We start from the raw sequence: 12,464 nt of genomic DNA, 5'->3' as shown, positions 1-12,464 counted from the left end.
ATAATCAGATTTCCTCATCAACCCCAGCTCATCCAGCAGCTCAGTAGAATAACTGTCAATCAGATGTAAAATTCAGTGGCCTCTTCAGGGGATTTTCTCAGGTTACTGAATTTCTCCCTTCTCTTTTCTTATGCACTTAAGCCCTCTTGAACAGTTCTCTCAGCTCTGTCCCTGCTTAGGATTGGCTCACACCTGTTTACCATGTATTTGGTCACTGTGCCTTGGCCATCTAACTGCTCTTCCAAACACTTTAATCAGGCCAATTCCCTTTGCCAGCCTTCAGGGGAATTGCAAGCCCTTCTCCTTGCCTATTCAGCCATTTGTCTTTTCCAATGCTCAAATTATTGTTACTACCTGTAAGCATTCTATTATACCTTACTCCAAATTTGGTTTTTAATTTTAATTATTTAGAAATTGGGGCTTGCTATGTTGACTAAACTGGACCGTCCACCTCAGCTTTCCAAGTAGTAGAATTACAGGCTGGTGCCACCACATCTGGCCAAATTTGGATTTTTTTTTTTTTTTTTACTCACAATTTAGCAGTTGAGCATACACCATCATGTTTATGTTCTTAAGCTTTGAAAATATTGGAATCATGATTTACACTCTGTACCCTAACACAGTTGTACATGGTAGGTATTTAATACACACTCACTTGGAAACAAGTGATCAAACTGTAGTAGTCTTTCTGCTAATGAATCAAATATTATACAATTAGTGAACAAATATTAACCAATTTATACTAACTTGCTTAATTTATTCACAGAATTTCAAAGGTGAAGGGCACCTCAAAGTGATCATTCTCCCTTTCCACATGAAAAAGTCTTGACAGGAAATACAATTAAGATCAGAGATCTGGGTTGGGAGTGCAGCTCCGTGATGAAGCATCTGTCTAATGTACACAAGGCCCTGGGTGGGATCCCCAGGACTGGGGGTAAAAAAAAAAAAAAAAAGGAGAGAGACTTTCAGAAATCAAGAAGATCCCGGATCCTGGCTTGAAATATAGTTCTGCCAACTTCTAGGGTTTGATGATTTATTTTAATTCTCTGAGCCTCAATATTCTTATCTATGAAAAAAATAAAATCTATAGCAAAGCTAATATAGAATCATATGGAATAAAGCACAGTATTTAGCATAATGCCTGTCACAAGAAGATATTCAATAAACATCTCAGTTAAGTGGCTAGTTACTGTTGAAAGTATGCATCAGACATAGCAGTTCACACCTAAACCACAGCTATGTGGGGAGTTCAGGCAACAGGACTAGGCATTATTTTTCATTTGTCACCTGAGGGCTGTCTTCTAACAGTTCTCCTCCTGGTCTAGGATTATAGACAAGAACCACCACTGCCTGGTTTATTTGTTGAGATGGATCTTGCTAACTTCTTGCCTGGACTGGCCTCAAACCCCAATCCTCCTATAGTCTCTGCATCCAGAGTAGCTGGGATTATAGACACGAACTACCACACCTGGCTACAACAGATTTCCTTAAACAACAGTGAAATATTCATTAGCAGCAGAAATTCACTGTTTCTGTAATACAATTCTCAAGAAAATTACTGAGAACATGACTCAACTGAATCTCACAGGAATCTTTCTCAACACCTTAACTATATGCTATCATCTAAACAACAAATTTTATAATTAGTGACCTAAAAAGTAAAATAGGCTGGAAAGATTTCAGCAATCAGCTCACCTAAATTACAAAATGATGAATGCAGCCTAGAGTACATTTTCTTAGTAATTTCAGGATTCCTGGCTCTTTGTTAACTTCCTTTTGATACTGTCATTTATTTCATTGCTCAGAGTTCCCTTTTCAAACATTGCTTTAAGTAACAATCCTAAACAAGGTGTGGTGGCACACACCTGTAATCCCAGCACTAGGAAGACTGAGGCAAGGAGGATCAAGAGTTCCAGGCCAGCCTGAACTATATAGTGAGACCCTGTTTCTAAAAATAAAAATCTTTTAAACAATTATCTTATAATTTTTAAAAATTAAAGAAGTAAAAGCAGTCTAAAAGCAAAAACAAGTCTTAAAATACAAAACAAAGTCAACCCAAGTTTATCTTATTACTTCCTATAGTAGTCAACATTGATCCTGATCCCCAAATTCATTTTCTAGATTATTGTTAAAAATCACATTTCTTGGGGGGGGGAGGGCAAAGGAGGGGGGGAGAGGGGAGAAATGACCCAAACATTGTATGTACGTAGGAATAAAAAATTTTTTTAAATCACATTTCTTAGAGGTTAGTGAAGACCATGAAATTGAGCAGTGTAGGTGGAAGTGATATGAGCACATAATCTCCCATGATACTCTCTTTTACCTCCAGCATAATCATAGCAACTTTCAAGATGATGGTATTTTCGTCAGCCCAGGCCCCTGAATAATGAGCAGATTACCACTTTCAACCTTCAATGAGCATATAGTGTAAGCAAAAAACCACCCATAGTTGTTTTAGAATAACAAATCCTACCCAATTGGTACAGTTCCATAAACCATCCTTAACACACTGGCTTTTAATTGCAAAAAAGTCGAATTTAGCTGGGTGCCAGTGGCTCACACCTGTAATCCTAGCTTCTTGGGAGGTAGAGATCAGGAGGATGGAGGTTTGAAGCCAACTGGGGCAAAGAGTTTGCGAGACAAATCAAACATACCCAACACACAAAAGGGCTGGTGATGCAGCTCAAGTGGTAGAGTGCCTGCCTAGCAAGTGTTGAGGTGCTGAGCTCAGTAACTGCCAAAAAAACCCAAAAAAACAAGAAAAAAACTAGAATTTAATCTATTTTCATCAATAGGGTGATATAAAATAAAAAAGCCTATTAGATGCTTAGAGTAGAACTTAGTACCAATCTAATGCTAACATCTTGCTTTCTTTTTCTTCTTCTTTTTTTTTTTTTTTGTGGGGAGAGGGTGTTGTTTTTGCATGCTGAAGAATGAACCCAGGTCCTTGCACAAGCTAGACAAGCTCTCTACTGCTACATTTCCAAATCAGTACTTTGCTTTTAAAAGAGGGACATAGCAGCGAGGAATCGGCAAAACTGAACTTCTCACAAATCTAAGAAAATAGTATACCGGGCGCTGGTGGCTCATGCCAGCAATCCTAGCTACTTGGAAGGCTGATATCCCAGACAAACAGTTCACTAGACCCAAACTCCAAAATAACCAGAGCAAAATGGACTAGACGTGTGCTCAAGCGGTAGAGCACCTGCTCTGCAAGTACAAATCCCTGAGTTCAAACCCCAAGTCCTAAAAAAAAAAAAAGGATGGGGAAAGAGCAGTGGCTTAATCAATAGAACACCAATCTCACAAGCTGGATGCCTTAAATTCAAATTTCCCGTACAGCCAGAAAAAAAAAAAAGAAAATAGATAAAACAATGATTCCTAGAGAACAGCTGTATAAATGGAAAAGGTTGGTGCTAAAAGCTAAAACGAATTTATAGATTAACACTCTTGATAACACTGCATCAAATTAACACATGGGTTTTAGCCAAAAGAAAAAAAAATATGTCCCATGTAAAACTCTTTTTTAAAAACTAACATGAATTCATCTCTTGACATCATTTGACTGTTTTTAATCTTGCCTTTCTTATCTTTTTTGTGGTGCTGAGGACTGAACCCAGGGCCTCACACATGCTAGGCAAGCACTTGCCTTTCTTATCACAATATGGCCTTTTGTGCAGTAACTAAATATAAAAAGTTAACTTGGTCACACCAGACCGGCCCTTAGGGGACCCTAATCACTAACAACACATAGAAACATTAAAAACTTATCCTCGGTAAGACACCTAAAAAATTAGCTAGCATTTGTTGCCCTTAACGCAGAGAAACTAAAGCAGATACCTTAAAAGCAACTGAGGCCAATAGGAAAAGGAGGCCAGGAACTAGAGAAAAGGTTAGATCAAAAAGAATTAACCTAGAAGGTAACACACACGCACAGGAAATCAATGTGAGTCAATGCCCTGTATTGCTATCCTTATCTCAACCAGCAAAAACCCTTGTTCCTTCCTATTATTGCTTATACTCTCTCTTCAACAAAATTAGAAATAAGGGCAAAATAGTTTCTGCTGGGTATTGAGGGAGTGGGGGGGGAGAGGGAGGGGGTGGAGTGGGTGGTAGGGAGGGGGTGGGGGCAGAGGGGAGAAATGAACCAAGCCTTGTATGCACATATGAATAATAAAAGAAAAAAAAAACTTATCCTCAACTAAGTATGTCATCATCACTCTCCTTATCTAACTGGTACTCTTTTCCAAAACTGAAGCTTTCAATCTTCAATGAAATGTTGTATTTATCTACCAACATTTGAATACTACACACAAAAACAAAACCTAATTCATCTGCTATCATTTACAGCAAAATAAGACTATAACTAAGACCTAGTTCAGTCTGAGCAATTATTCCTGAATGATTAAAATGTCATAAGAGCTGGTGGAATGGCTCAAGTGTAGAGTACCTGCCTAGCAACCATGAGGCCCTGAGTTCAAACTCCAGAACCACCAAAAAATTAAATAAATAAAAACAAATAAAATAAATTAAAATGTCATAAGACTGTTAATGCCTAAACTATTCCAAGTATTTCACATCTAGGGCAACAATGTACATATTTGGAGCTATAGAATCCTGAGCTTGAAAAACACATCTCCTATTTAGTCAGTTTACTCATGGACAAAATAAAATTTTTGAAAGTGATACTGTGGCTCAGTGGTACATCACATAACTAACATGCTTGAGGCCCAAGATACAATGCCCAACACCACAAAAAAAAAAAAAAAAGAAAGTAAAGAAAAGAAAAATAATGGCACTGCTCAGTCTGTTTAGAGGACAATGAGGTAACACAGTAAATATGAAGGGAACTTACTAGTTATACTAAAGGCTCAAGAAATGTTCATGTGACTCCTTCCTTTCTCCCCCAATATGTTGACTTATTCATTAATTGAGGCCACTATCTAATTAAGTAGAATAAAGCATTTTAAAATTTAACCTCTTCTAAAACATCTGCTTTTCTGAATTTTTGCTTTTTTGTTGTTGTTACTGGTACTAGGGCTTGAACTTGAGAACTTGTGCTTGCTAGGCGGGTGTTCTATGACTTCAGCCATCCCTCCAGCCCCTGAATTTCTACTTCTTTGTAAAACTAAAAGCACAATTAAAGGTGAGGAAGACAGAGATTAGTACATGAGGTTATAGGTAGTAGAACATTTTAAATGATTGTGACTAGTATTCTGAGTGATGTGGGGAGGCATTGGAGAGATTAAAGCAAGAAATGTCAGGGTCACCCAAACTACTAAACTGGAAAACTATAATAAGCACAGACATTAACAGAAAATAGCCTAGTGGAAAGTTACAATTGAACATAGTGGTACACACCTGCAATCTCAGTTAAACATGAGACAGAGTTAGGAGGATCATGGTTCAAGGCCAGCCCAGGCAAAAAAGCTAGTGAGACCCTATCTTAAAAAAACAAGCCAGGCAGGGGTTACAAGCATGGCTCTAGTGGTTGATAGCCTGCTGAGCAAGCACAAAGTCCTAAGTTCCCCAATACTACCACAAAAAAAAAAAAAAAAAGCCAAGTGCAGTTGTACACACTTGTGATCCCAGCTTCTCCTCAGGACTGGGGAGGGCCTCCTCAAGTGGCAGAGCACTTACCTAACAGTGCAAGGTCCTGAGTTCAAACCCCAGGACTGTAAAAGAAATATTAAAAAAAAGAAAAGAAAAGAAAAGAAAGTTTAAAAACCATGAAACCCATTAAAAAATGTATCCCCCAAAAAAGAATGTTCCTCTAAAAAAAAAAAAAAAAAAAGTTGGTACAATGGCTCAAGCGATAGAGTTGCCTACCTAGTAAGCATAAGGCCCTGAGTTCAAATTCCAGTCCACCAAAAAAAAAAAAAGTTGTAGCCTGCTTGAGGTTCCTAAGGTTTTACATACATAAAAAAAAAAGTTAGAAAAAAATTTTTGAGATGTGTACAGCGCATGCTCCTAACCTCAAAATCTCTCAATTTTCCTGCCTCATCCTTCCAAGTGCTGAGATTACAACCAGGCATGGCTGGTAAGATTTCACACAAGCAAGATGACCTACATTTTAATACTACTAAAGCTTCTACATTGCTATCATTCATTTCATTGTAATAAGTTTTTTTTTGTTTTACTTATTTGATTATTATTGTACTGAGGGTACACTGTGACATTTACAAAAGTTCTTAACAATATGTCATAGTCGAATTCACTCTCTCCATCATTCTCCTTTGTAATAACCATTTTTAAGTACAACTATAGGACTTTTACTTGCTTGGCCAGAAAAATAAGAGTGTAAATTTTGCTACAGCTTTTTACTATTTCATTTGCTTGAATTTTTTTTTTTCAGTATTAGATATTGAATTCAAGGCTTTGCACTTGTAGCAGCTGCTCTAACACTTAAGCCACTCTTCCAGACATTTTTGGTTTAAAATTTTTTCAGATAGGGTCTCATATTTTTTTTTGCCTGGGACTGGCTTCAAACTGCATTCCTCCTACCTATGCCTCGTGCACAGCTGGGGTTATAGTAATGAGTCATGACACCTCGTCTTACTTTTTATATCTTTACTCTTTTGCTTTATTTCATTTGTTGCTGTATTTTCACATGTAACCACATACTGACTGAAATACCTTACTCATTTTTCATATTCTCTATGACTATTTCCCTCCTCAGCTACCAAATATTAAACACTCCAAATAAACTTACATAAAAATAAAATATAATGGTAAAAAAGTAATAAGACAAACTGTCAAAGACAGTCCTTATCATTGTAAATAATTAAAAGCTTCCTAATTTCATAAAGTGCTAAATATATACAAAATATAGAAAACCAATCAGATAGCAGAAGACTCACAGTGGTTCATCTTATCTGAGGCAGATTCCTTGATATGTCCAAGTGAAAGAAGGAAAGAAAGCAGGAATAATATAAAGCAGCACTGCAGAAATGCTAGGGTAATCTACAAAGTGCTGTAGGGCAGGACACCCAGTTATCACACTTTTTTAAAACGGATGCTAACTAATCACAAGTTCACCTCTCATCTTTCAAGATAATATTACTCTTCAATAATAAAGACTTAAAATCTCTTCCCAATACCCTGTAATTCTTTAGTTAATGAAATTCCTTCTGAGTCCATTAGATGTACTGCTCAAAGACCCAATGCAAATATATATGGCATATATATGGCATATTTAAAGTATCTATCTCTAAAATAGGAGTAAAAGTATAATAAAACCTCCAATTATAAACATAAAAGCAATACCTGAAACAAGCGCTCAGTAAACTAAGACAATTAAATTTACAAAAGAGTGGATATGAGAAAAGTTAATATAAAATATCAAAGTTTAAAAGGTAGTAAATTTCTTTATCTCTCTCTCCTCTTGGCAGTACTGGGGAGAGGGCCTCATGTTTGCTAGGCAGGTGCTTTACCACCCATGCCCCCAATCATTTTTTTGCTTTATTTTTTGAATAGGGTCTCTTGTTTTTGCCTGGGCCAGCCTCCTACCTACAGCCTCCAGCTTGGCTGAGATCACAGGTCCACCATCATGCCTGGCTTACTTGACTGAGGTGGGGTCTTATTAACTTTTTTCCCAGGCTGGCCTTAAACCTCTATCCTCCCAATCTCCAGCTTCCAAGTAGCTGGAATTTCAGGCCTGAGCCACCATAACCAGCAAATTCTCTTTATTTTTAGCAACAGACTTCTAATCAAAAATGTTCTCCAGGATATGTTATGACAAGAAGCAAGTAATAGAATTGTTGCTTAGATGCTTTAAACCTTTTGTTAATTAAAGGAGAAAAATCAAGATCGCCTAATCCTGCTAACTGTTATAATTATGAAACAGGAAGTCAAAACACAGAGCAAACTCATGATTTACTAATCAGGGATCACCATGTGTCAAAGCCTATCTAAACCATATCTGTAAGGGCACAATAGAAATTCTCAAAATATTCCTAATACTTAATTTAGAATTGGCACATTGATAAAAATTATTTTTACTTCATGTATGCACCCAAAAAGTAATTTCAGTTTACCTTACTGAGGAAGAAATAAAATACTTGTTTTTTAAAAAAACTTTAATTGGAGGTGTGGCTTATGTGGTAGAATGCCTGCATAGTAAGTGCAAAACCCTGAGTTCAAACCCCAGTACGACCAAAAAAAAAAAAAAAAAACTATTTTGGTAGGTTTAATGAAAAGTTAACATACAATAACAATCAAAATCCTCAACAACTATATACCATAAAGTAAAATTTAAGTAATTATGTATTTTCTCAGCTTTTCAAAATGGAAATGGTTAACCAATAAAAATCACAAGTGGTGATGAATGCCTATAATCCCATTACTCTGAAGGAGGAATTAAAAGACCTACCTTGTTCACAGACAGGAAGACCTAATATTAAAATGTCAAAACTTAAAGCAATCTACAGATCCAAACAATCCTTATCAAAATTCCAACTGCCTTTTTTTCAAAACTGGAAAAGTCAATTCTCAATTACATTGAATTGCAAGGGATCCTAATTAGTCAAAACAGTCTTGCAAAAGATGAAGAGCCCACTGGTGTGACTCACACCTAGCTACTTGGGAGGCTGAGATCAGAGAATTGCAGTCTAAGGCCAGCAGTGGTTGGGGAGTGAGGGGAGAGTTCACAAGACCCTAACTAATATCTAATCAATAGCTGGGCACAGTGGCACACACCTGTCATCCCAGCAGTCATAAGAATGGTAAAACAGGAGGGTCACAGTCCAGGTCAGCCTGGGCAAAAGGTGCCCAAATCAAACAGGGTTGGAGACATGGCTCAAGTGGTAGAGTGCCAGTCTAGCAAGTCTGAGGCCCTGAGTTCAAGGCAGTACCACAAAATAAATAAATAAAAATAACATAACCAAGAAAGGAAAAAAACCCTGAATAATATGAAAGTAATATGAAAATCATGTATCTAATAGGCAATTTATATCCAGAATACATAAAGATCTTCTACAACTCCACAACAAAAAACAGTTAAAAAATGGTTTATAAGGAATGTGAATTGACACTTCTCCAAAGAAGATACGCAAATGGCCAAAAAGCAAGATGCTCAACATTATTCACCATCCAGGGAAAGGAAATCAATCACTCCACATCCATTAGGATGACTATACTAACTTTTTCTTTTTGAGAAAGGTTTGTGTTGTATAGTGAATGTTGACCTTAAATTCATAGTCCTTCTGCCTCTGCTTCTGCCATGCTAAGATTTTAGGTACATGCGACACACCTGACTCAGTAACTTTTTTTAAAAATCAGAAAGTAAGAAGTGTTAATGATGACATGAAGAAACTAGAATCCTCACATATTGTTAGTGGAAATGTAAAAATGATATAGCCACTATGGAAAACACTTTGGCAGTTCCTTAAAAATTCTAAACACAGATTTACCAAGTGATCCAACAATCACATACCAAACAACATATCAAAAATAATATACCAAAAACAACTGAATTGTACTCTTTAAATAGGTGAACTGTATCTCATTAAAGCTGGCTTTAAAAAAAAAAAACCAAAGCTTTTTAACCTAAAGTTTAAATGTCAATAATTAGATCTTAGTGATTTAGAATGAATCACGACTGGGTCAAAAACTGAGCTGAAACTGACCTTGCCGTTATTTAAAATTAAAACCAGAGACAAAATTGCAAAGAAGTCCATTCTTAACTGAACTTTAATTATTTAAAGTCCACTTTAAAGTCCTTTCCAACCCTAAGATTCTAGGATTCCAAGTATTTTTAAATGACCCTTTATATTTGGCATATATTATTCTTATATTTTCATTAAAGCACATCCTTAAAGAGCCTTGCTTTATATTTTTGTTGTACAAAAGTTATATAACTTTTCTATACCAAGGCATAAGTCAGATGTGGTGCTACACACCTGTAATTCTAGCTACTGGGGAGGCAGAGGCAAGCAGGAGGATCTCTGGGCAAAGTTGGCTGACAGACCCTGTCTCAAAAATAAAAAATACAACATAAAAGGGCTGGGAGTGTGGCTTAAGTGGCAGACTGCTTGCCTTGCATGTGCAAGTCCCTTGGTTCAATCCTTAGTAAATGTATTTGCAACAAAAAAAATTACGTTTTTTTTTTTCAAAGTAGAGCTTTTACAATCTTAGAATGTCTCAAATTTTTCCCAAACTATGTTAAATTTGATATACTAGGAATGGGAGTGTATCTCAAGTGTTAGGGCTTTCACCTAGCATACTAGAGGCCCTGTTTGCTCACCAGCACAGAGAAAGGGAAGGAGGAAGGATGGAGGAAGGATGGAGGAAGGATGGAGGAAGGGAGGGAGGAAGAGGATGAGGGAGAGAGGGAGGAACAGGAGGAGGGAGAGAGGAAGGAGGGAAGGAAGGCAGGCAGGCAGGCAAACTATATACTTAATAAATATCTAAGTTTATCATTCAAAGTGCTATACATTTTTGTAACTTTTACCACTGGCATTTCTCCTAAGAAAAACATTACTTAGGCAAAAACATTATATAAGTACTGTATGTGTCATGCAGGCCAACTTTACACATGAGAATATAGAGACCAAAACGGGATTTGCCCAAAGTAAACAGGAATTCAGAGCGTTCTAGCTTCCAACTTGGGTTGCCCATTTCACTTAGATGTGGTGATGCACACATGTAATTCCAGCTACTGGGAAGGCAGAGGCAGGCAGGAGGCTCTCCAGGCAAAGATGGCTGAGAGATCCTGTCTCAAAAACAAAAAATACAAAATATAAGGGCTGGGGGTATGGCTTAAGTGGTAGAGTGGTTTAGTTTCAGAGATAATAAAAGTCTAGGAGAGGAGTAGCAAAGAGAGAAAAATCAACAAGAAGAGGTAGCAATAAGAAAAAAACATATTCTCAAGACAATTCAAGAGAAGCAAAAAATAGGATAAAGAATGGATGAGGGCTAGAGGAGTGGGTCAAGTAATGGAGAGCCTTCCTAGCAAGTCTGAGGCCCTGAGTTCAAACCCCAGTACCACCAAAAAAAAAAAAAAAAAAAAAGATTGAGAAGACACAGAACCATGGAAATGCAGAATCACTAAAGTCAGAAAAGGAAAGTTTCAAGGAGGAGATGACAAAAAACTTGACAATATTGACAAGTTCAGTAGAAAAGTGAAGGGCAGCAAGGTTGAAAAGTGACTGGATTTATCCCTGCTGACCTAAATACATTGTGAAAAGGAGGAGGCAAAGAAGGAGTCCAGAATATGCAAGTCAAGAAACTTCTACTGCTCTTTGAAGAAGGCTAACAGAGAAGAAACACTTTTTGCCATGGCACTGGGATTTGAACTCAGGCTTTGCACTTGGAAAGCAGGCACTCTACACCTTGAGCCACACCTTTGGTCTGAGAAGAAACATTTAAACAGAGGATGGAAATGAACAAGAAGGTACACAGGGACATTCTAAAATACAAGCAAGAGTGAAGAAATAATGCTAACGGTCTGCAAGGTACCTACTCTCGCTTCAAACAGAATGAGATCTAACTTCCATTTCATGATTATGACAAGAGGTGACTGGGCAGGAGGACAACTGTTCTTATTTTTCTTTGTATCGGCCTATAACATTTAGGAAAGAACCATGTACATAGGAAGCAGAATGTTTGTTGACTGGACACTGCATTTTCCTTCCATATATTATCTATCCTCTTTTATTTTTATTGTTTTATTATTCATATGTGCATACAAGGCTTAGGTCATTTCTCCCCCCTGCCCCCACCCCCTCCCTTACCACCCACTCCGCCCCCTCCCTCTCCTCCCCACCCCCTCAATACCCAGCAGAAACTATTTTGCCCTTATCTCTAATTTTGTTGAGGAGAGATTATAAGCAATAATAGGAAGAAACAAGTGTTTCTGCTTATCTATCCTCTTACTGTTCCCCTATCCTTCTGGCCACTCCTGTAGGTGCATGTTTGAATAGAAACTGTCTAAAATCAAAAACTCCTCTTGTAAACAGTGTGTTCACTGTAATTAAGAGCAAGGTGAACATCATTCTGAGTGAGGTTAGCCTGGCCCAAAAGACCAAAAATCGTATGTTCTCCCTCATATGTGGACATTAGATCAAGGGCAAACACAACAATGGGACTGGACTTTGAGCACATGATAAAAGCGAGAGCACACAAGGGAGGGTGAGGATAGGTAAGACACCTAAAAAACTAGCTAGCATTTGTTGCCCTTAACGCAGAGAAACTAAAGCAGATACCTTAAAAGCAACTGAGGCCAATAGGAAAAAGGGACCAGGAACTAGAGAAAAGGTGAGATCAAAAAGAATTAACCTAGAAGGTAACACACATGCACAGGAAATCAATGTGAGTCAACTCCCTGTATAGCTATCCTTATCTCAACCAGCAAAAACCCTTGTTCCTTCCTATTATGGCTTATACTCTCTCTACAACAAAATTAGAAATAAGGGCAAAATAGTTTCTGCTGGGTATTGAGGGGGTGGGGGGGTGAGGGAGGGGGC

General features: G+C 37.5%; 1 protein-coding gene across 3 annotated transcripts in view; it reads right to left on the bottom strand.

Annotated features, from left to right (window-relative positions):
* Bmpr2 (bone morphogenetic protein receptor type 2) overlaps positions 1–12,464 on the bottom strand; it is a 211,875-nt gene that overhangs the window by 157,126 nt on the left and 42,285 nt on the right. The gene's annotated exons all lie outside the window — the stretch shown is intronic.

This window comes from Castor canadensis, chromosome 4 (genome assembly GCF_047511655.1).
Source record: "Castor canadensis chromosome 4, mCasCan1.hap1v2, whole genome shotgun sequence".
NCBI lineage: Eukaryota > Metazoa > Chordata > Mammalia > Rodentia > Castoridae > Castor > Castor canadensis.
The sequence above is the reverse complement of the archived record's forward strand: the minus strand, read 5'-3'. Positions and strand labels throughout refer to the sequence as shown.